Genomic DNA, 26,498 nt, shown 5'->3' on the forward strand with positions numbered 1-26,498 from the left:
TTTAATAGCATGAAGCATAAATCAAAGACGAAATTTAATTTCTTTATATTAATGTCCCATTTAAAAGCAAAGCTAGTGGTATTTTGGGGCGAACCTCGTAATTTTAAATTATTGCCTGATGACGAGGACGACACATGAGCTGGCATCCACCTATTTCATAATTCTGTAACACACCAAAGGAGAATCAAATGTGAAATGTTACTATTAATATCAAATTCAATTGCATTCAAGATTAATACTATAACAATTTGATATGAATAGCAGACGTCTTTATGGGCTTTCTATTTATCATGGCTTTAATAGTTTTTGCATATTAGCAAATATAATATTACTAATTCCATACTACACCTTGTTTTCTCACCCTCTCATTCTGGTAATTGTTAATTATTAAACTATTGAAACTATTCTGCTAACTATTAAAATAAAATTATCGCTAAGTCTCTGAATGGAATATCTCTGAATGATCAAATATTATTATTGAAATATTATTTATACTATTGAATATTATATATTACTATTGAAATATTATTATAAAATGCTTGTTTACGGTAAAGCATCAAAAATTTAAATCAACCTGAGAAAAAAATAAATATTTAAATTTCTTTACCATGAAAAAAAAGGATTGTTATTGTAAAAGTTTTGATGTTTTACTGCAATATTTTTGTTCGTTTGTTTCATTTTAAATTCCAAAGTATGTTTGTATATGATTGCATATATCCAACATTAACAGCACGTTGTAGCTATACTTCGATATCATCTTCAAGATACTTTATGGAATCAAAAATATTTCATGGGTTTCAAATTATAATGAATTGACTGTATTAGCTGAAAAATTGGACTACACAAAATCGTAACAGAAGTTATAGAATACGTGGGTTGTATAAAAAGAATCCGACTTCGAATTTTCCAGCGGTCACTAGTAATGCTAGAGTGGTACCATTATTCACAGCAAAAGATACGAATTTTTTTCTCCACATTCGAAAGTACCAATCGCTACATGTCAGCTGACGAGTAAGTTACTTTCATATGTATTCGTCGATTTTTTTAAAAAAAAATTTTGTCGCTACGACTGAACGAATTGAATTTGACGAATCAAATTCTGCCAAAATCTTGATGATCCTCAAAACGACACAATTCGTACGATCCTGCAGGTATTGGAGAACGATATTATGAGGATAACACAAATTAAGGAGTAATACAATCCGTTTGAAAATGGCCTCACAGAGGAGGAAAGTGATCAGCATTAGAAGCCACAACCGTTCTAAATGTACCTGTTGTTGTGAGAGTGGAATTCTGATAGAAAAACACATAGACACAAGAGTACTATCAACAAGCAGTTCGGTGAAAAAAGAGCATACTTCTTGACGGCGAAAAACTGGCAGTTGCATCATAACAAAACTTCAGCACATTCATCTCATAAGATCTAAAATTTATTGGCAAAACATGTATTTTCAGTCCAATGCCAGCTCCTCTAATCACCACACATGGCACCTTGCTACTTCTTATTGTCCCTCAAATTGAAGACGACATTAAAAGGATCCCGTTTTGAGAGTGGTGAAAAGATAATGCAGAAATGACAACCAAGATGAACACCACTCCTAAAGAAACCTTCCAAGGGTTCCATCTTTTAGTAATGGAAGAATAGGTGAACTAAGTGTGTGAACTTTGAAGGAGATGAGGACCCATTCTCTTCATGTAAGAAGAAAAGAAGTCGAATGTCGGATACTTTTTTATACAGTCCTCATACTACTGAAATGTCATAGTAGATCTCAATCAAACATATACATAATTTGTGCCATTCTATCAGTTTTTAGTGATTATAATTGGAGAAAATATATGAAAAAATTATCTTTTTCAATGATGAATATTTAAAGAGATTTGTCTCTTTTATTTGATAAATGAATATGAAATATGTATCTATCACGTCGGATTCATTTCTAATTGTTTTCTCTTTACCATAAGAAGAATTTTGGACCTAAGTTGGTATTCTTAGAATCTTATTCAACTAGATCAAAGCTTAACGATCAAACAGATTATTCAAAGAATACCAAATCTGTGAGAAAAAAAATAAAGCTTATTTATTTCAAAATATCCCTTTGAATAAATTGAAATAACTCGAATTGTAAGCATCTGTGATAAAATCAGAAGGCATTACTATGAATAACTGGTCGAATAATGCTCAAAAATAGCTAAAAATTAGGTTGTTCGTCGCATAATGGGCCGTGATTGAAATCGGATTGATCAGTCGTTATACCACTAACCAACTGGGTCAAATGCAAAAGATGATAGAAATCTAAAAACCATTCGACTAGAACATCAGTGATTTCGTGGATCGAGAAGATGAAACAATTGATCGGGGAAGGAGGAAGAATAAATGATAAAGATTAAATATGAAAAAAATGAAAAGCTAATTTAAAATTCATTAATTCTGCATTTTAGAAAGTTTAAAGTACTATCATTCTAATTTTTTTACAAAAAATTAAATTGGTAGGAAATATTTCGTATAAGCAAGTATAGTATTATCTTAATTAAAAATCTGTTTCCTTGATTTAAATAATTATTTTATCTTAAAATTTTTTTTCTTAAATTTATATAAAAGGACCTGAAAACTAAGCTTCATTGAGATTTTTTGTTCTGTAAAATTCTGTTTTTTCTGAGAAAATATTTAGATGCGAATCATATGCTGGCTACATATGAATATTTTTCAATCTTACCTACATATTAACTGGTAATTTAAATAAAAAAAATCATGAATGCATTTAGTTTAACATGTTATTGGAAACAATCTCTATATTACAGTATTCATTTTTTCAGGAAAGACATCTATATAGATAAACTTAAAAAGCAAAACCTCATCTAAATATAAAATTTGATCCAAATCGTTCGAGCCGTTTCCGGGATACACGAAATAAATTTATAAATATATAAGAATTGCTCGTTTAAAATTATAAGGTAACATTTGTATATTTTATATGATATATTCGGCATAACCGGGGATTAAAATCGTTTCATATATAATAATTTTAACGCAAAAATTATTTGTACTAAATATTATAATATACCTTTAAAGTCCTTTCATCATTTAAAATTTTTATCGTCTGCTTTTGACTAAAAATAGGATGTCACTTGTTCCAGACGATTTTTAAAAATCACCGACAGCTAATTTTCCCCACGAGTGCTTAATATATATTAATTATTCTAATACGATAAATTCTGCTCACAGATACTGAGTTATGAAGAAAATCGACTTCGTTTCAGCGATTAACTTACGCGTAGTTTTATGCACGGATAAATCATTATTTTAAGACCAATAAAAGTATTACTTAAAGGCATATTAAAATAAAGGAGAAATTTTAAAAAATTGAGGTGGAGCAGTTAAAAGTATAAGAAAAGATATTAAAAAAAAACAGCAAGTGTTTTTTTAAAGAAAAGACAATTTAAAGACATTCTAATTAAATAAATACTTGATTAATTTTTGTACTTTGAAAAGTGAACCGTATTCTTTTTCATATCCTATATAAGTATCAAGATTCGATTGCATTCGTCAGCTATTTAAAAGCTATGTGACACACACGCATATACATGTATGTATATGTATCCACAAGTATGTATGTATGTATATATACACATGTATGTATATATATATATATATATATATATATATATCCAATTTATATATATATTGAGATGTTATTCCTGTATAATTAATTAAATATTAAATAAATCATATTACTGAAATATGTAAATAACTATTTTGTTCCAGTAAATCAAATATCTTAATTTAGAGCTTTTTATACTTCTCTTCTTGTCTAATAAAGAACTTTTAGAGCTTTCTTATTGTTCTTATGAATTCTGGATTTATATGAATCCTTTATTTAAATCAATCTTTAATTCCATTTATTGCATTTAATTGCAATAAACTGATTGCATTAAATTCCAGATTTCATATAAATAAGAATATGTAATAATCAAAAGAGCGTAATCTGTTTTTTTTATTACGATGGAAGAAAAATTAAAACACTTATTGTTTTTACAAAATGGTGAATAAGTTAATAATTTGCATACTGCTTATACTTATTTCCATTATTTCTGACTGTTTTTTTTTTTTCATTTTCCAATCATAAAAAGTAAGTGCATTCTATTTTAAATTATGCTTTTCGTTAATTTATTAAGAAAGGAAAACTCAGCTTTTAATATTCTTTTGACCATCATTTATAAATAAGATAGCTTTCTGTTGTCATGAAATAGTTGATTAATTATAAATTAAAATTCAGAATTCCTACTTTTAATCTTTTAAAACCTGACATAATACAGCTTTCTTTGATTTAAGGAAAACGAAGCATTAAATATAATTTTATTAAATTTAATTTTTAGTCGTTGTTGTCATATAAAGTTTGCAGTAAGGCTACTCTTAAATAAATTTGCATTTTCCTAACAATAAAGTGACAAGATTTAATCTATAAAATAAATCACATTTGGGTTTTTAAATAGAACTTTAGAAAAGAGAAGAATTTATACCTATATTATAGCTAAAAAGATATGTATGATTTAGGTTTTCGAAATTTTAGAAAAACTTTAAAATAAAAAATTATATTTAATTAATTTATTTTATTTCGCTAACCTGTATTAATTCATCACGAAATAAAACGTATATTTTTGCTTAAAAATACATGAAACTGCTTTATGAATAATTCAAAACTGTAAACTATTGAATCATTTTACATCTAAGAGGCTTTATTGTTCTTGATTTCTCTATGCTTCTTATAGGAAACTAAGGCTTTTTAAATACAAATGCAGGTAGTAGGTTCTATAAAAAAATTGCATCTTCTTTTATTTAAAAAATGTTAGTATATGTTTACTTTTGAAAGAACTTTTCATGAACTTAGATATTTCCTATTCCAATGTCACAAAACGTTGGCTTACAACAGGAAAAACGATATTTTCAAATCAGCCATTCAAATCATTTCATGATCAGATTTATCAACAGCCAAACGATATTTTCATTCACAACTAAAACTCTTTTTATAAAATAATATCTTGAAATTGATAAATATGTAGACTGTATTAGACAAAAAAATGCTTAAATTACACTTTGAAAAGAATTTAAATTCATCTGCTCCATGAAATACAGATATATTTTGTTTCATAGGCCAGTATTTTGAATAAATCCATAGATAAAATAACAAAGTTCTTAAAAATATTAAGTTATTGTACCTTTTTTTCATACCTCTCTAATTAAATGCAACTTACGAATCATTTCAGAAATTTATTTTTTCGTGGAATAATATTTCTTTAAAATCTAAGGTTTTTACATTATTTTTTTGATTTTGAAATCAAATGATATTTTTACATACTAAACATTTGATGCCTGATTACCCACGTATGAAACTCTTTGACCTTAGCGAGTTTCCTAAATACCAATAATACTGGTTTCTCAATAGTTAATTATAGCAAGGTTTATTGAATCCAAGGTTTATTGAATTTTGAAGGTGAACTGCTATTTACTAAACATTTGATGTTAATATGCTTCTTTTGATTTCTATATCATTTGCATTTGTATAGAATTTAGATATTTGCATTTCAAAACAGAAAATATTTTCAAAACTTTAGGAAATATGCTTTATAAATTATGTATTCTATTGATAACATTATAATTTTCTTCAGTGAAGCAGAAAAACTCTGAAATGTTTCACGAAAAAGGTGTGTTTTTAGATATTTTAATAATTTAATAATGTTTAATAAAGTGCTTAACATGAAAAAAGAGAATCATTTCGAAAATAAAATAATATTTTTAAATAACTGAAAATCTAACTGACAAATAATTTTTATTTACCGATACTGAAAACCATTTGAAGCTAAATTAGCATATTTATTAAACGAATCTCAGTATATTTGGTCTATGATAGAATTGGTTTTATTTAACAGGTAGATCCTGATTCGGGGAAAGTTCATGAAATAGTATTTTTGTATCATGTATATTAAATTTTTGGTGTCATATATATAAAATGACAGAAAAGAGTAAATTTTATATAAAATATAAGAAAATGTAAAAAAGTATGTGGAAAATCATAAGACCATGTAAAAAAACTCTTAATAGAAAAAAAATCCTCAAATCCTAGTCTGTGACAAGAAAAATAGTTATTCAATTTACAAATTAGTTTAAAACAGTAGAGAAAAGTTTTCAGTTAATTGATAAATTAGTTTTCACTTGGTGATTTTAAGTATTTAGCATTCAGGATTTATTGTTAAATATTCCAGATGCGAAAACCAAATAAAGTATATTTCTAAAATCATTGGGCAAATTTTAAGGATAGCTAAAGAACACAGAAACAATATATTTTTACAATAAAACTAGAGATCGCAAACATAAGGGATGACTGTTGTAGTAAATGAGTTGTAGTGTGATTAAAAAAATAATTTTTTTCCGTTATGTGAGGCCTGCCTTTCTTTATTTAAATGCAACACCTCAAGTTGAAAAATACATGAATGGCTTGAGCAATTTTTGCCAAATTCAACTAATTCATGAATTTTTTTCATACAATAGTTTGGCAACATTCATTGTAATATTTATTATCGAAGTGAAAATTTGTTTACAAAAGAGAATAAGCTGCATGTTTTTATCTAGCTTTATTTTGATTTAAAATAATGAATTAAAATACCTAAGGCATATTTTAAAAACTACTATTTAACTTCTTAAATGTTTGCCTTTAAATAACACTGATAGAAAAAGAGGTTCCATCCAATAACCACGTTATTAAGTATTATCTTCAGAAGACAAATTTTATTTCGAGAACTCTGAAGGGCTAACTTTTGAAATTCCAAAAGTATTGATACAAATATATAGATATATAATTTATATTTCTCTAATATATGCGTTGCTCTTTTTATATTATTTAAAAATTTATTTTTATATAATTTGAAGAAAAATGGCATGACCTATCTTTCTATACACGTTAGAGTACAGTTACCTAAACATTTTATAAATGCATTTCTTTGTTGCTAGTTAGTAAATTTATGCTTTATATTTCTCATATTTTTTAACTATTGCATTTGTTCAATTTATTGAAAATAGAGTCTATTTTATATATAAAAAAAGGAGTCTTTCATCTGAAATCTCTCGCTCTGATAACAGACAACCACACGGACCGATAATATGGTCGAGATAGTGAAGAAAGTAGTTCACCGACAAGAACTTCCGCACATTCTCTACAATAATGTGCTGCAAATGTATTCAGAAATTAACCTAGCAAAACTTCCGATTGTGTATTTCGATCGCCATGCTTCAGAGGTCTTGTTTTTTTGCGTGAATCGAAATCTGTTACAGAGCTGATGAGCTGGAAAGTGATTTTTTTATTTCCTTTATTGAGTTTTGAATAAACAATGTTTTCTTTTTCATGCTGATTAAAATAAGGAACGGAAAATAGGACTTTGAAGCTAATTCAAGTATATTTTTGGATGCTGATTTTTAATCGATGATATTTTTAAACTTTTGTAAGAGCTTTTTGTCTAGTCCTATTTTCTAGTAGTTTTATGTTTGCATTTTATCTGCAAAATAGACCAATAAGGCAATATTTTGTTTTTGTCTTCGTATGTTTTATTTTACTTATATGACTGTACAACTTTTTTAAATAAATCGAATTTTTAGAATTCTATACCATATCATGCATTTAATTGAACTATTATTAGAGGCGGACAGATACATTTCATCTTTTACATGCCTTCATTTTATTTTAAATTTATATTTAATTTCATTAATGGAAACTTAAAAAAGTTAATTATGTAAATTATAATTAAAAATAGTTCTTTTCTTTATATCTAATTTTATGGAAGCAGTTTAAATTAATAATATGAAATCAAGATATGTTTGTATATGAAATATACTTGATGGGTAATGGCATCATAGGCAGTCCATCCTTAAAGAAGAGACAGTTGTAGTTAATACATTTTGAAGTTAAATTTTTTTCATAGTATCATGACAGAAAATGTTTGTAATAAAAAAAAAAAACAGTGATGCTTTTCACGAACTCATTCTAAGAATTCTGTCCAATTATATGAAATGCCATAATACTATTTTATCTTTGATATAAATTTTTTCTTAATGTCTTTAATTATATAATGATAAAGATATTAGATTAACATTTAAAGGGTTGTTTGTTATCTGAGAAGCGATATTACTTTTTCTAGTAAAACAAATTATGTTGTTAATTAATTTTATCAGTAAACTAGTTTATCAAAATGAAATAAAAAATAAAATTTTGAGTTTGTTTTTTGTTAAAGATAATATTTATTTGGTAATTTTTCAACAAAATTTTTTTTATTCTTTTATAAGATGATTTTGTCCTTTACATTAATAAAATGCAATTGCGGCATATACAAAAAAATACCAACTTTTTTTTGCTACATATTATTGGTCCGGATTCTTTGAAATAAAGAATAAATACATTTTTAAGTTTTTTTAAAAACCCGACAAACAAATTAAGAATTATACCATCCATCGAAATGAAGATTTGCATCTGAAACAAAACACCTTTGACTACGATTAAATTATTATTAAAATTATTAATTGTAACTATTGAAAAATTAAAAATTAACCTATTAAAATTAAAGTACCTATTAAAATTATTAAAACTGTACCTACAGATGTTGATTTGAATAAGAATCGAAAATCAAATAAAATATAAAAATATTTGATTAATTTTTCATTAATGACCTCAAAAGAGATTTAAATAACCGAGAACAAGAACGAATATTTTTGAAGCTTTTATTACTGAAAAAGAAAGTGGGTGCATAAAATGGTAAAAATTTAACTAATAATAACTATTATTTCGCAATATTTTCCCTATTAATTTACATTTATTTTAATTATGAAACTATTTCTCCTAATTTATTTACCATCTGATGCCAACAAAATCATTATAATAGCAAATGATATAGTTCTTTTTCCATTTTTCGGGAATACGTATTCACGATTGTAAGAAATAGATTTATAATAGATACAACAATCTAGTGAATTAATTAAATTTCTTATTTTTATAAAATTATGATGAAAAATAAATTTATATTTATTAGTATAATTAAAGTAATTTGAAAAATTCTTTTGCTTTCAAAAAAGCAAAAAAGTCAAAGAAAATCATTTTGATTTGAAACGATCCTTCAAAATTTTTTGATAAATTTTTATGAATAGAATTGGGTTGAATTTGTATTACTTAATTCCTTTAAATTCGGGAAGTCGTTCAATTGTTTTAAAGCAATTATACTGAATTAATATACTGAAAAAAAGCAAAAGATATTTAATTTATTCAGATTGCGGAGTTGTTTTCGTTTTATTCATAAATATGAAAGCTAAAGAAATTTCCGAAAATACTTTAAATCGTTTGGCAAATGAAATCTGATTGATACATCCAAATAATGAATATAAACAAAGAATTTAAGTTCAATGATAAATATAAAAAGTTAATTAAACGCCAATTTTTTTTAAATTGTATAAATGCGTAAAAGTGCTGTTAATTGAAAATTCTAATTTTTATTTAAAATCGTATTTAACTTCAGTTTTTTACATATTCATATGAAAAGAAAGTAATAATAAATATGACTTTCAGTTTCTATTTTTATCCCATGTCTCTGAACTCACACTTATCTTAAATCAATTAAATATTGTATATACAAGGATATTATAAATAAAAAAAATAAATTAAGAGCGATTATTTTTACAACTGGGTGTAACGGGTAGTATTTTGTTAACTCAAAGCTAACGCCTACGGAAGAAGCAAATGATTAGAAACTACACTTATCTTTTGAGTAATATATATGTATACATATATGTTTATCTTAATTTGATGACTAATAGTTCATTTTGGCGTAGGTTTTCAATAAAAAAAATTCTCGCAAAAGAAGAACAAAAAATCAGTTCTGTTTTTTCCAAAATTATTTTAAAACATGTAATAGCGTGACCATTTTTTTAAAATAATTTTTGTGCCCTTTTGGTTGTTAATTTTAAATTTGGATTTGTAGCCTCCGAAAATTAAGCCTTCAGTTATTTTTATTTGTTTCCACATTAATATCCCGAATTTAAAATTTATTTTATAAAAGTATGAACTTCAAAAAGGGTATTTTCATGAAGTTTTTTTTTATTTATTACTGTCCATTTCTTTCGATATCTTCAGAGTGATTTTAGTTGATGCATTCCTGGTGTGGAGCAACAAATCAAATTTAACTTCTTTGAATAATATTAACTTCTGTTGTAAGCTAAAAACTTGCAATATGTTATTGCATATTTTATTTTTTCTATTCTTATTATTTAAAAAAAATGAAATAGGTAAAACAAATAATAAACCATCCAAATTATATCTTACGAAATAGATAAATATGAAATTTTAATCAATGTTTTATAATATTTAATAACAATAGTATTTTTTCCCCCAAAATTTACAATTTTTTTTTGTAATAATTTGTTCAATTTTAAGAAACATATCATAAATGTAAGAAATTTAATAAATTATTTCTTTAAAATTTAAAAATTAAATTAAAAATTCTTAATCGAAAATCTATTTGTCGGCCTAAATCTACGTAATATAACTATATTCTCTTAAATGTTAGTAACAATCTTCATTATAAAAAATGAAATTCTGAGACATATAAAAATACCTGAAACGGATGCTACGTGAGAAGTTGAACAATTAGTTAGTTAAATAAAGTTTTTCAAATTTTACAACGTTTTTAAAAATTAAAGATTATTTTTTATATCAACTTATAGGGTAGGTCATCTATCGTCTTTTTAACTTTCAACAAAAAAAAAAAAAAAAAAAAAAAAAAAAAAAAAAAAAATTGAAATTTCATCGATATTTATCATAAGATAAGCACCAATTTAATTTTTTCCTAGTTAAAAATTTGTGTTTTGAAACTATTATATTCCATTGAAATTATTGGATAATGTATTTAAAATTTGAAATTCAAATAATGAATGAACACAGTATAATCTAGATAATTTCAAAGAATCGTTAATTTCCTTTACTTCTGTATATTTCATTACTTGAAAATTTTTTTTTTGAGCTAATATTTTTGAAGTTCTTAATTTTATTTATTTCACTTATCGTCATGTTTTTTTTTAATTTAGGAGGACGAAAATTATTTAATTCAACTGATAATAATTTGGATAATTGCAGATATCTAATCAATAAAAAATTTTAATTTCTCTTCTAATGTTACGCAATAGTTGTCACATAAATAATTTTAAACTTAATGCAGAAATTATTTATTAATTTGAAATTAAATTATCCCATTTCTCATAAATCACATATTTTGTTTCAGAAAATCTAGAGCAGCTACAAAACCCCAATTATGAAACCTTTTTACAATACTTTAATATAATTTGCATGACTCTAGGACAGGGGTCGGCAACTTGTGGCTCCCTAGCCGCATGTGGCTCTTTTGATGTAAAATTGCGGCTCTCCTGTTCCATACAAAAAATAATAATGTATTATCAAAACCCTTAAAAATAAGAAAATATATTTTTAAATACTTAATATCTCAACAGCTTCTATTAACATAATCGTTAATTACAAATCCCTATGCTTAACATGATCGTAATGAGACAAATTTGAACAATTGTTTTGTTCTTAGAGATGAGACTCCGTGACCATGCTTATCTTTCAGCAAATTGCATTTCATTTCTGTCTCACCCAAACAGCCACCGTCTAGAGTAGACATGTCTAGACTCTAGACGTGTTGTCAATCAATAGACGAGGTTGACCTTACATTGTGTGTAAGTTAATGTGTGTTAATGTAATCGCTTGCGGTTTGTGCGTGTCTGTTCGCTTGTTGTTTCAAGAATACGATTTAGAAGCGAATTATCTTTTCAAAGATATGAACGCGTATAATATAATAAAATCAGTAATAGAATCGGATTACATATAATTTTACATTAAACATAACTTTAAAAACAAGAAGGACCGATTCGCTGAGAGATTCGAGCAATTCAACACAGACAAAAGTACTCTCGCGTTCATAGCAAATTCTCTCAACACAAACACAAATGAAATCAACATTGAAGCCTTTGGAATTGATGCTGGATCGCTTCAAATGCAGTTGCTAGATTTGAAAACCAAAGACTTGTGGAGTGACAAGTTCACAGAACTCAAGAGCAAGTTGGAAGAGTTGGAGGTCCAGAAAGGCACTCACATCGCGCCACACAAGTGGACAGTTGTAAAAGAAATTCTGCGAGTTAAGGCCCTCATATTTGACGCATGGAATAGTCTTCCATAACGCTACAGTGAGGTGAAGAAGTTGGCATATGGTGTGCTGACGATCTTCGGGTCGACATATTAATGTGAGCAAGCATTCTCTTGCATGAATATAATGTTTAGTTTAAGTTTAGTTTAGTTATATATAAACGTCCCGTTTTGAAGCAACACTAGGGCTATTTTGGGAAAGACCTCGTAATTTTGAACCACTGTCAGATGACGAGGACGACACCTGAACTGTCAGTCCCCTCTACACACCAGACCACACCGCATGAATATAATGAAAAGTAAATTTAGAAGTCAACTAACAAATAAAAATCTAGAGTCGTGCTTGAAACTTAAAACAGTAAGCTATAAGCCAGATTTTATCAAACTTTCAAAAGGCATGCAAAGCCAATGGTCTCATTGATGCAACTATCTACATTTGTGTTTTTATATGAATAAAGATTATTCCGTATTTCAAGCCGTTTATTTTAAATCAAAAATCGAATATATATAAGCAAATACTATAAAATTAAATCGAAAGTTTTAGTGACTCTTTAAAAAGTGGAAACTTTTGTAAATTGTTGCTTTTGGCTCTTCCGTTTCAACAGGTTGCCGACCCTTGCTCTAGGATAATTAATATTGCAAGGTGTTAATAAACTCATTTTCCCCCCTTTAATTTTGTTGATTTTGCTATTCTGCGGTCAGTAAGCTGCAAATCTACCCAAGCTTTCACATAAATTTTCCTTTTATTATGTAGAATTGCAATCATTTCCTTCTTAACTGTTTATACTAGGCTTAATACAGTGATTGCTAAATGGAATGATTGCTTGGAATGACATTTCTTTTAATAACATTCTCTCTATTTTCAGTGCATTTTAATGATCCTCTTTGTTATTAAACTCTATTTTTAGTACTTTTTAATGGCACGTTCTGTGATTTTATATTTTAGAAAAAAATATATTTTGAATTTGAAAATAAAATTATATCAGAATATCATACAATATTTTAATTCAGGGGATGGGTTCCAAACTTTTATGTACGCTTCTAAAAATTCCAACAATAATGATAAACTGTACTAATTCCTTCAGTATATCGCGTTTAATGTATAAATTTATTTTGTTATTAGAATTATTCTATTTGGTATTGAAATTTTACTTACTATAATACAAATTAATAGAAATGATATTTGGATTAGTTCATCACATTGAAATAATGTTAATGTTAACAATGAAAATCTATTTAAAATATTACTTATTAATAGCATCACATATTAATTAAAAATGAATTATCACATATAAATTAAAATATTTTCAATGGATAGATTTTTTTCTTTAAAATATTTAAGCAGAAGATATAACTGTTAAAATAATCCTTTTTTAAAAAAATCTTTGAATTTTATAGCATCTTTCTATTAAATTAAAGCATAAAAATAATAGTTTAATTGAATTTTTATTGTTAATAAAAAGGTCCACATCGCTCAGTTGCATAATAACTAACTTCATGATTTTATATAAAAATATAAATAACTAATAAACTGGTTAGCAAATAGTATTATAGACCATAAGAGGAAATATTTTTCCACAAATATTTGGTTAAGAAAATAAATCATTTTGAGAATAATAAAATTTACATATATCAAATTAAAACTTGTTTTAATATTTCTATGTAACAGCAAAATATTTCAGAATATTTTTGATTAATGAATAATAAAAATTATTCTAAAAAATGACGCCTATATATTACCGATTTTTTAACAATATTTTGAAAATAATTGTTCAATTCTGTAATGTTTGTTTCACAGTCTTCTTATACACAATTGAATTTGTTTAAAATATCGCAAAACTAGGTTATAACCGAGTCATAATAAATAAAATATTTACTATTTAATAAGTAGTACATGGAAGATGTATTAAAAAAAATATTTTTTTAAAAATAATTTGGCAAAATATTATGATTTTTTTAGTATCTTCTACAAAAATATGGAGTTTGTATGAAATATTTCTTTGTAAAATTCTGCTGAAAATTGAGTTAAAAGTGAACCGATACGCTTAATGACAAACTTGCAAAACTATACACCTGCCATATTATTAAACAAATTTTACGATTTAAAATACAAACAGAAAACTTAAATTGTGTTTAAACATATACATAGAAATAATACAACATAAACAAATGAGGCGACGATATAATGCCGAATTCAAAATTCATTCGGTCAGTCATTCACCTATTTTTTAAAAAAAGTCAAAATAAAAATTTATGCAATCTTATTAAAATTTTAAAAATTTCTAATACATTAATATAATATCAAACACAATTTATTAATGCTAATTATTATTACAATCGATTCCAAAAACATTAAATTCAAATTTTAATCACAAAGTCATTGACCCACATTTCGATTCTAAGTTACTTTATAATCATTGTTATTAAAAATTCAAATATTAGCAGTTATTTTTAAGTATCATCATAATGAATTCATCAATGCCTATAAACAATTAATACCAATAAGAATGGAAATTATAATATATACAATAAATAATTTAACAAAACAGACACCTACTTACCTTTCAATTAAAAAAATGTATCATTCAAAGGAACCACACATATCACAGGTCAAATAATCTCTTCCATGATGTTAATAAATCACACCATGTCTATATCCATCAACGCTTCTCAAAGAAACGAAATCCAAACAGCACCGTTCCCTAGATAACGTGAAAACTAGACGACGATTTTTCGTTAATCCTCTCGTGTCGCTCAACTCTACTCTACTGAAATGGAAATCGAACGAAGGAACCATTCAGGTCTCTCTCTCCTCCTCAGAGACTGGTTGATCTGGTCAGGGGCAACGAAAGGTTGATTTTTCTTTGTCTAACTTTTTTGTGAACCGGGGTGTAAACCGGTATTCGATTTAATTCGACTTGCATTCACTTTTTTTTTTATTGCGGAATTTTTTCTCTCTCAATATTGTGGCCTACTTCGAAGCAGTGCGGATTGTAAGCATGAACTATGAAAAATTCTTAAACACAAACAATGCGGACGACAAGCGTCTTGGTTCCTTTTGGCGAAACTGAATGGGCGTCGTTGGAAATAGTATTCGAGTGAGAGGTCGTTATACATTAACTTGGGGAAAAGAATTTCTTTTAAAAAATTTAGTAATAGTATCTTGTATCCAGTAAGGCGTGATCTTTATCTGACCTGTCATGTACCTTTGATTTGCTTCCTCGAATAAATTTTAGTTCACAGATGATGGGTGTTGATTTGAATATTGTTAAAAATAGTTTTAATTTATGCTTCGTGTCCATATTTTGAAAAAGATAAGACAAATTCCGGGTAGAAATGTGTAGGAAGTGTTTTTGATACAGCAGTTCTAAAGATATTTCAATTAATTTTAATTGAATCCCCCCTCACCTGTTCAAAGTTTATTTTGCAAATTTTTATATAAAACAATATTATATATTTTTATATAATATTGCTATCTTATAAAAAAACCTATTCGAATAAAAATAACATTGACTTGCTATTTCACAATAATCACAATAGAAGTCTCGGTTTCATGTCCTAAAAATGCCCCAATTCGAAACCAGATTTCACTAAATATCCATCATGTATATGGACCTATTGCATGCCAAATCTGAGGCCATGGATCAAACCTAGTGTGTCTGAAATTTAGAGATGGCGGACGGGCATCATAGGTGACGTACATGGCTCAAAACAATGAGGTCCGTTCCTCGGTAAACCTCATGTTGTTCCAAAACGGGACATAATAAATTAGAAGATGTTTATTTTTGACTTCCTGTTATAATTTGCTTTTATTATCAGTGCTCTTACACCATGGGTCAAACGCCTTCCCCTTATGTATCTTAAATTTAGAGACGCTGGAGGGGAAACATAGGTGCCGTACTCGCCATCGGGCCACGGCTCAAAATAATGAGGTTCGTCCCTCAGCAGACCTCATGTTGTTCCAAAACGGAACATAATAAATTAGAAGATGTTTATTTTTGACTTCCTGTTATAATTTGCTTTTATTATCAATGCTCTTACACCATGGGTCAAACGCCTTCCCCTTATGTATCTTAAATTTAGAGACGCTGGAGGGGAAACATAGGTGCCGTACTCGCCATCGGGCCACGGCTCAAAATAATGAGGTTCGTCCCTCAGCAGACCTCATGTTGTTCCAAAACGGAACATAATAAATTAGAAGATGTTTATTTTTGACTTCCTGTTATAATTTGCTTTTATTATCAATGCTCTTACACCATGGGTCAAACGCCTTCCCCTTATGTATCTTAAATTTAGAGACGCTGGAGGGGAAACATAGGTGCCGTACTCGCCATCGGGCCACGGCTCAAAATAATGAGGTTCGTCCCTCAGCAGACCTCATGTTGTTCCAAAACGGAACATAATAAATTAGAAGATGTTTATTTTTGACTTCCTGTTATAATTTGCTTTTATTATCAATGCTCTTACACCATGGGTCAAACGCCTTCCCCTTATGTATCTTAAATTTAGAGACGCTGGAGGGGAAACATAGGTGCCGTACTCGCCATCGGGCCACGGCTCAAAATAATGAGGTTCGTCCCTCAGCAGACCTCATGTTGTTCCAAAACGGGACATAATAAATTAGAAGATGTTTATTTTTGACTTCCTGTTATAATTTGCTTTTATTATCAATGCTCTTACACCATGGGTCAAACGCCTTCCCCTGATGTATCTTAAATTTAGAGACGCTGGAGGGGAAACATAGGTGCCGTACTCGCCATCGGGCCACGGCTCAAAATAATGAGGTTCGTCCCTCAGCAGACCTCATGTTGTTCCAAAACGGGACATAATAAATTAGAAGATGTTTATTTTTGACTTCCTGTTATAATTTGCTTTTATTATCAATGCTCTTACACCATGGGTCAAACGCCTTCCCCTTATGTATCTTAAATTTAGAGACGCTGGAGGGGAAACATAGGTGCCGTACTCGCCATCGGGCCACGGCTCAAAATAATGAGGTTCGTCCCTCAGCAGACCTCATGTTGTTCCAAAACGGAACATAATAAATTAGAAGATGTTTATTTTTGACTTCCTGTTATAATTTGCTTTTATTATCAATGCTCTTACACCATGGGTCAAACGCCTTCCCCTTATGTATCTTAAATTTAGAGACGCTGGAGGGGAAACATAGGTGCCGTACTCGCCATCGGGCCACGGCTCAAAATAATGAGGTTCGTCCCTCAGCAGACCTCATGTTGTTCCAAAACGGGACATAATAAATTAGAAGATGTTTATTTTTGACTTCCTGTTATAATTTGCTTTTATTATCAGTGCTCTTACACCATGGGTCAAACGCCTTCCCCTTATGTATCTTAAATTTAGAGACGCTGGAGGGGAAACATAGGTGCCGTACTCGCCATCGGGCCACGGCTCAAAATAATGAGGTTCGTCCCTCAGCAGACCTCATGTTGTTCCAAAACGGAACATAATAAATTAGAAGATGTTTATTTTTGACTTCCTGTTATAATTTGCTTTTATTATCAATGCTCTTACACCATGGGTCAAACGCCTTCCCCTTATGTATCTTAAATTTAGAGACGCTGGAGGGGAAACATAGGTGCCGTACTCGCCATCGGGCCACGGCTCAAAATAATGAGGTTCGTCCCTCAGCAGACCTCATGTTGTTCCAAAACGGAACATAATAAATTAGAAGATGTTTATTTTTGACTTCCTGTTATAATTTGCTTTTATTATCAATGCTCTTAGACCATGGGTCAAACGCCTTCCCCTGATGTATCTTAAATTTAGAGACGCTGGAGGGGAAACATAGGTGCCGTACTCGCCATCGGGCCATGGCTCAAAATAATGAGGTTCGTCCCTCAGCAGACCTCATGTTGTTCCAAAACGGGACATTATAAATTAGAAGATGTTTATTTTTGATTTCCTGTTATAATTTGCTTTTATTATCAATGCTCTTACACCATGGGTCAAACGCCTTCCCCTGGTGTATCTTAAATTTAGAGACGGCGTAGGGGAAACATAGGTGCCGTACTCGCCATCGGGCCATGGCTTAAACTAATGATGTTCGTCCCTCAGCAGACCTCATGTTGTTCCAAAACGGGACATAATAAATCTGTAAATAAATTAGAAGTTTATTTTTGACTTCCTGTTATAATTGGCTTTTATTATCAATGCTAAATGCATTGGAAGCAGGACGAAAATGTATAAGCCGGCCTATTTATATCTGTATTGTAAACAAACCGATTTATTCGGAAATGTTTGGCAAAGATCTTAAGGAGATAAATTTTGACAAGGAAGTACATTTTATTCTATATTTTCAAACTTTTTATTCTTTGAATTTTATTTTTCCATATTTTTATAGATTGAAGAAAGAGGCAACTTGAGTTTCTCATCAAAAATTTAAATTATTTTTACAATAATTTTTTATTGTCAAAGTCTCTTATAAAAAAAAGCATCTTTTAAAATGTAAAAAGCACTAATTCTCAGTCATTGAAACAAATAATCTTCGTTTCACAAGAAATAAGAGAATAGCGAATTTTAGATCCTAAATGAATAGAGTCCTATTTTTATTCAACTAATTTTTTGCGCTAAAAAAGGTTGAATGACTGTATTATCTAATAAATGGTTAAAATTACATTCAAATAATGTTAAAAAACGTTTTTGTGCAGTAATATGTTCCGTAGTAATTGACAAGAAACAATAAAGCTTTTATTAATTTTCATTAAAAATCTAATTAAAAACGTAAAAAATTCTTTTTTTTTCAGGGAGAATTTGCTATTTAAAAGTAGTAAGTTCAAGCGTTGGTTGCTGTAGGTTTAGGTAAAATATATCATTTATCATTTCATAAATATCATCATTTATAAGGAAATCATAATATTAACCACTAACGAAGGTTATAGGGTCAAATAGTTAGTTACATTAAAGGTAATTTGTGCTCTTTTATTAAGCATTAAATGCGTCAAACCAATTTGATTCTTATATAGACATAATGCGTTTGTTTTGTTGTTAATCATTTATTCAAGTTAGAAATGGAAGATAGAAAACCCTTGAAACTAAAACTTCCATTGTTATCACTCTCTCCACCTTTAAATAATATAATTTTGGTGGCGAGCTCATTGTTTACGCCCCCCCCCCCACAAAAAAACACTCATCTTAATTGTATAATGTATGACAATTCACATCTTGATAATAGATACCATGTTTAGTTACTTTGTCACATGACTATGTCAAAAAAGTTTGATCGTAGAAATAAGCTGTATGATATTTTTCAAATATCTCAAAGGTTTGAACCTGAATTTTCGGAATATCAGGATAAGTGCCACCAATCACAATTGATTTCAAATATATAGTCTATTTTAGAAATTTTGATTAATTTATTTAATTCTGATGATCTGTTATAATTTAATTAAACATTTAAGATTTTAAATATAGAATTCATATTTCTACAAATGAAAATATATTATAATTTTTATAATTATTAATATTTATGGATATAATTATTATATATTTTTTAATCATACTATAATTCTCGCAATGGAGACATAACAATATTTTTCTACACGTAACAAGAAATGCATAGTGAAAACTGTTGAAGTTGAACTAGAAAATTCTTCGTCTTTTATATACCCTAAGCATTATCTTGACCAACTTTAAATAAGATAAATACGAAATGGTTCGAGGAATTTCGCCCAAATAACTAATTATCACAAAAAAAATGATGTTTGGTTAATGAATGAAAGCAAACTCATTAAATGGATGGCGATTGAGTCAAAATTCTTAAATTATTATACTCTGATGAATTTTGTTGTTAAAATAAAGTTCAAAAATCCTTAAGATTTGCAATGTTTAAATTAATGGAATAAAACAGAAGTCGTTTCACAATTCATTTTTAACTTTTTTACATACCTGTTAAAAAGGACTTAAGGGAAAACAAAAACTTTTCTCGTTTGTATTTTCTGAAAATTTATAAAGCAATGCCATATAATTAAGAGTTTTAATTCAAAATATTTCGTTAAAATAATTTAAATTTTTCAATTCAAACAATTAGCCAAGTATTTTAATTCCACAAAAATATTTTTGTTTTTCTTTATAACCTAAATTTATTTTCTTCACCACAATTTTAGACGTTATATAATTGTTTTGTTTTACTAGTAAACTTTTATGACAGCTTTAGAAAGTGATGTACTGCTGACCATTTATGCGTGCGTTAAAATGAAACAAAGGTTTCATTAGAACCGGTCCATAGCCTTTAACGACACCAAATGTTTTTTTTTTTTTTTTAATGTACGATAAATTGCTTTTACGCGCGATGAAGAAAATACTAATGACCTGCTTTGTCATTTAGCGGGTTTTTTTTTGTTTTTTTTTTAACTAAACAGAACGCAGAATTTTTTTTTTTTTAATAAAATTCAAACCTCTAATCCGACACATTTTAGCTTTTTAAGATTTCAGGCTTGACTCCTCCTCTTTATAACATATTTTTCAAAATTAACTCCTATAGCGGCGATAACTTACAGAAACAAAGTATTAATATTATCAAATATATTTATTTATATTTTTAATAATAAATTAATTTAAAGATTTAATACTTTTGCACTCTTGTGAGGATAAACCCATTGAATAAAGCAGTGGAAAGCATTATTGTAAAATATACTTAAAAATATTTTGAATTATTTTTTAAAATTAGGAGTAAAATTATATTGAACTAAAATTGATAGTATTAAAAAGCTTATGATTTAAATTTTAAATTGGTATAAAAAATGATTTTATTCAATAATGTGTTCTGAAGTTATTTAAAAAAATTGTTATATTTTTAAATTAATTTTTAACTAAACATCTAATTTTTAAAAAAAATTAACTCTTTTTTTTCTTTTAGTGAAAACATAGTATCCAAAAACAGCAGCATGCTAAATTTGACAACTCTATATGCCCTATGGTCTGGCGTTGCAAAGAATGTTGAACGACTTTTTTCGTCTTTCACATTCCAATTTACTGATAATATGTTAGCGTATAAATCTTATCATGCTGTGATATTATATATTTCATCGCATGTTTTTTTTATGCAGAAACACTGATGAAATTCTGTGGAAAATCGTAAGATAATTAATCTTTTTTCACCAGGAAACTTAAAAAAAATAATAAATTGGTATAAATTTGCCTACAAATAGAGATTTGTTCCACTGAAATAAGGATTAAAAAATAATACCCTTTTAAAAATAAGAAACAGCTGGAAGTTCTTTTATCCTCTTTCTCAGGTAACCTTAACCTTAAACAATATGGTGTGTTTGTGTTAAGTCTTTTAGCAAAAAAAAAAAAAAAAAAAAACGGAGAAAAATATTGAATATGAATGTAATCAAAGGGTAATTTGATTTGATAATAAATACCCTTAATAATTTTAAATTTGAGAATAAAAAAATAATCTATCGCGAAGTTAGAGAATTAATCAGAAAGTAATTATAACTGTTTACTTATTTATTTTATATTCGAGAACATAAAAATAATGAATCGCTGAAGTTAGAAGATTAAAAAAAAAAAAAAGTAATGAGTAAATTTTTACTTGTTTATTTTTCAATTGCAATATGAACCACTGAATGTATTAAAGAAAAGGAACCTTTGTTCTTGACCATAAAATTCGTTCAATGTTGATGTCATTAGCTTTATTTAGATATTGATTACCGTTTTCAATTTATAAAATTTTAATAAAACAATTTTGTATTATAATGGTTGTTAAAAATAAAAATTCCAGTGAAATTTTAATGAAAATTTTATTAACTTCAAAGTCACGAGCAGTTTTCTGCTAAATTTTAGTTAAAATTGCTATACGATGTTCGCTCCAAATATTCTATAGCAAATTCCAGTGCATGTATCAAATTAATTTTTACTCCATACATAGTTAATATACACTCATGTCCATAAATTAAGGATAATTCAAGTTCAGGAAAAGAAAGAGTCAGAAGCAAAACAAATGTGACTTATTTGTGAAGCCAATTTATTAAACAAAAGGTAAAGAGCAAAAGAGATGCTATATGTTTGATATCATTAATAAAAATTGCAATTTTTTGCTCCATAAAGCAAATTACAAAAAGAAAAAAATACAAAAACCAATATTACATGTTTGGTATGATGGTTAATACATAGTATGTCTCCCAGAGATGTAATATAGTTCATACAACGCCTAGGCATGCTGTCCCGCTGGTGTGGTGTGGTGTGGAGAGAGGGGTGCCAGCTCAGGTGTCGTCCTCGTCATCTGACCGCGGTTCAAATTTACGAGGTCCGTCCCAAAATTGCCCTAGTGTTGCTTCAAACGGGACGTTAATATAACCAAACCAAACCAAACCAAGCCTAGGCATGCTGAGTATCAAATTATACATCTAATCTTGGGGAATATTACCCACTCATCAAGCAATGCTCTTCGAAGTTCCAATAGACATGTAGGAGGTGGTTTACCAGCTGCAACTCGTCGGCCAAGCATGTCCTACACATGCTCTACTGGATTCAAGTCCGGTGAGAATGCTGGCCAGTCCATATGGGTGATATCCTCCGATCGAAAGCATTCGTTTACGATGCTTGAACGGTGAGGACGGGCATTGTCATCCATAAACACGAATTCTGCGCCCATGGCACCCCGAGACAAACGTACATGTTGTTTCAGAATGACGTTCCGATAGATTCGGCCTGTCATGATTCCAATTTGAACATGCAGGTCAGTTCTGGAACCCAGAATAATTCCTCCCCAAACGAGCAATCCTGCACCACCCTAACGGTGTCGTTCAATGATGTTCTCTTGGTGGTAACGGGTACCTGGCGCTCACCATATGAAATTCCGGCGAGAATCAGATTGCAAGCTAAACCTGGACCGTCGGAAAACATCATACAAGCCCACTTTGAGGTGTCCACAATGCATGCTCTCTACTCCAGGCTAACCTCAGGCGACAGTGAGTTGCAGTAAGTGAAACACATCTGACAAGCATATAGACCAATTTGCCTTAAGCGTCTGTACACGGTCTGCCTTGAAACTATCATACCCGTGGCTGAAGAGAGCTGACGCGACAGGTTTGATGTTGTGCTCCGTCTGTTTCTTTTGGCAGTAACTGCCAAATACTGGTGTCCTCATTCGGCGTCGTAACTCCGGGGCGACCTATGCTGTAACCTCTACTCACATTACCATCATCTTGGAATCGTTGCCAACGCCTGGAGATGACTCTCTGGGTGATTCCAAGTTCGTCGGATACTTCCAGCTGTGTACGCTCACATTCCAGATGGCCGATAATTCTACCACGTAAGAAATCATCTAAATGCGTCCTTTGTGTCATAATTATGCGGTTATTGCACTGAAAGGCTTATAAAGCGCTTGCGAACTATTTTATTTCTTTGCCTTTATTCCTTATACATCACTCTCTTACACTCTCGTCATTCTGACGTACTATCGGTGTCATCTGGTGGCTTCCTGCAATTTGCATATGATTTTTGAAGATGTGTGTAGTTATTTTGCGGGTGATATATGTATTTTAGAGTTCGATTTCCGAGTGACTCTGAATTATCCTTAATTTATGGACATGAGTGTATTTAACTGTATGTTATGAATAACAAAATTTCCGGTCATTCAAAAATAATTGATTATCAAATCAATTATCTTTATGATGAGCAGGAATACTTTTGGATAATAATGAAATGCGATATGCATCAGATGTAACAGTTTTTAAACATCATAAAGGTGGGTGCTTACAATCAATGACAGCTCAAATCGACAATTATTAGTGAACTGGGATATACCGAATTACAGGGGAATGGTATTATATGTATTCCTACGCGACTTGCCACTTTCGAAACATATTTCCAAAATTGAAAAACTCTTATTAGTATAGAGTTTTATTACACGATATATTGACTGCGTATTTTTAAAATTAAACTTATTTCATGTGAATCAGTTTTTTTTTTTTAAATACAGGGTACATCAGTTTCTTTTAATACATAATTATGGCGGAACTTCAAAATTTTGTTTAGATACATCATAGATATTCTGTGTGACTTCTCTTGGTCACACGGACAATATCTAAACAGTAGTCCATTTAACGCCATACATTCTGAAGCAAGTCCACAGTCATCGACGCAAGCGCATTACAAATGCGCACTTTGATTTCTTCAATTGTTTTGGGCATGGGAAGCATTTGGGGAGCACATGCATGTGTATGTGCTCCCATGGGAAGCAAACATGCTTCAGAATGTATGGCGTGAAATGGACTACTGCTTAGATATTGTCCGTGTGACCATGGGAAGTCACTTAGACAGTAGATCAGTATACAAAATTTTGAAATTCCGTCTACATTATGTGTTATCGATAAATCCTTTTTCATTAAATAGTTATAGCCATTGAAATCGCTATATTCATTTTGAGTTACCCTGTATTATATTCAGAACTATTTAACTAAACATAATAATAATACTTAAATACTACTAAATACTAAATAAACATAATAATAAAACATAAATACTTCTTTTGTCCACTTGAATCCTTACGAGTTATTAAAATTTAAATGATGATTAACAAGTTTTAAAATTATTAGATTAAAAACTGAAAATTGAATTCTACCTTCAATAACAAAAATGAGAATTAATGATCAAGTTTTAAATCTCGACATATATTGATTTGGACAAAATGTATGTTAATTGTAATTTTATTTATTTTAACTTCGAGCATAATTTATCTTAATTTTTTAAAACAAAACATAAGTATGCTACAAAGAGAGAGAAGGAAAGTTTTAATTTAATCATGCACGAAGCTATTTGTGTCTCCGATATTTCTTGTTGTTTACTACTTAAAATGTGTTTAATTTTGTTTCTCATTAAGTGTTCCTTTATTGAGTTTCAGAACCTGTTTTAATAGGTTATTTGCATTAACGAATTCATGTATTTTAAAAACATACCTCAAGGGTATTTTGTTCTGTGGTCAGATTTCAGAAATTAGCTCTTCTAAAATTTATCTCTTCGTTTGGTCAAACTTCTTTGTTTGCTGTAAGATTCATAAATTCTTCTAGATTTTGTTTCTGTTATTCAAATTAATGCATCTGTTTAGTATTAATGAGAAAAAAGTGAAAGATTTTGCTCGTAGAAATTGTAAAAGAGTATTGATAAGTTTAAGCTTACAAAAAGGAGGAAATGCAATATAATACTTAAAATAAAGAGTAAGCACCAATAAAAATGTATATAACATAACATTTTTCAAAATATTCAGTAGAAAATTTAAGCATTTTACTATCATGCGCAATGCTCATTGTAAGTCCTGCTTTTTAAATAAACTGGTATGTTACTGTAACCATTTTATCGCATATTAAACTTAATCGAAACGTTAATGTTTAATTTTGGTTAATTTATTACTTTAGCAATTTTATGGGAAATGGGTATGTTTATTTATTATGACTCACGATTGCTCGGCATCCACTCTTGTACAAATATATATTTAAATAGATGCTTGGGATTTATAACTGTTGTAATAACAAATAAAACGTAGTGAAGCAGACAGAAATATTGCCAATTATACTTGACAGAGAGTTTATGTTCACATTATAGTGTATACTACATACCCTTATATTTTTTTATAAATTCATTTATTTGTGAAACTATGCCAATAACATTTTTGTAATCAACCTGTCTACGTCCCATGTTAACCCAATGGCCGTAGGTCGATGCCTATTTTGAAGTCTGCCACTGAAAGTATCTATCAAAATGTTTTTTTTTTTTTTTCTCTCTCTCTCTTGATGGAGGTCGTTCGTTTCACTTATTAAATAGAGTATTTCTTTTTTTGTCGTTCTTTCGTGGGTTTTTTTTTTAATTTCTTCTTAGTTATTATCGTTTAAATATTCTACTATAGAATATACATTGTATTACAGGTGATATTTATCTTCATTACCTCTCTATCAGTCCTTAAAATTTAATATTTTCCGGAAAATGAAACCAGAGTTGTATGAAATTTCATAAACGATGTCTTCGAAATGGAAATATTATTTAAGAGGTTAAATACCCAATAATCTATATTTAATACTCTATTAAATACCTATAATCTGTACTTAGATATTATATCTTATGATTAGGTGAAAATTTCCTTGAATCAAAAAACTTTTTGAAAATATGTAAAATGATATTTATTTATTGCCGTGATACATTTAATTTGTTGCGTATAATATTTTTCATTAATATAGTTCATTAAAGCATCAATTTTCAAGCATTGATAATTTTAATTAACCTATTTTTTTTTAAAAAAAATTATTAAATTTG

General features: G+C 28.8%; 1 protein-coding gene across 1 annotated transcript in view; it reads right to left on the minus strand.

Annotated features, from left to right (window-relative positions):
* The window catches only part of LOC129963915 (chitin synthase chs-2-like), a 72,920-nt gene extending 57,897 nt beyond the window's left edge, over nucleotides 1–15,023 (minus strand). Inside the window, exon 1 of the mRNA XM_056078509.1 lies at nucleotides 14,789–15,023. The gene's annotated coding sequence lies outside the window, so the exon portion shown is untranslated. The remainder of the gene's footprint in view (nucleotides 1–14,788) is intronic.
* Nucleotides 15,024–26,498: the final 11,475 nt, after the last annotated feature.

This window comes from Argiope bruennichi, chromosome 3, assembly GCF_947563725.1.
Source record: "Argiope bruennichi chromosome 3, qqArgBrue1.1, whole genome shotgun sequence".
NCBI classification, from domain to species: domain Eukaryota; kingdom Metazoa; phylum Arthropoda; class Arachnida; order Araneae; family Araneidae; genus Argiope; species Argiope bruennichi.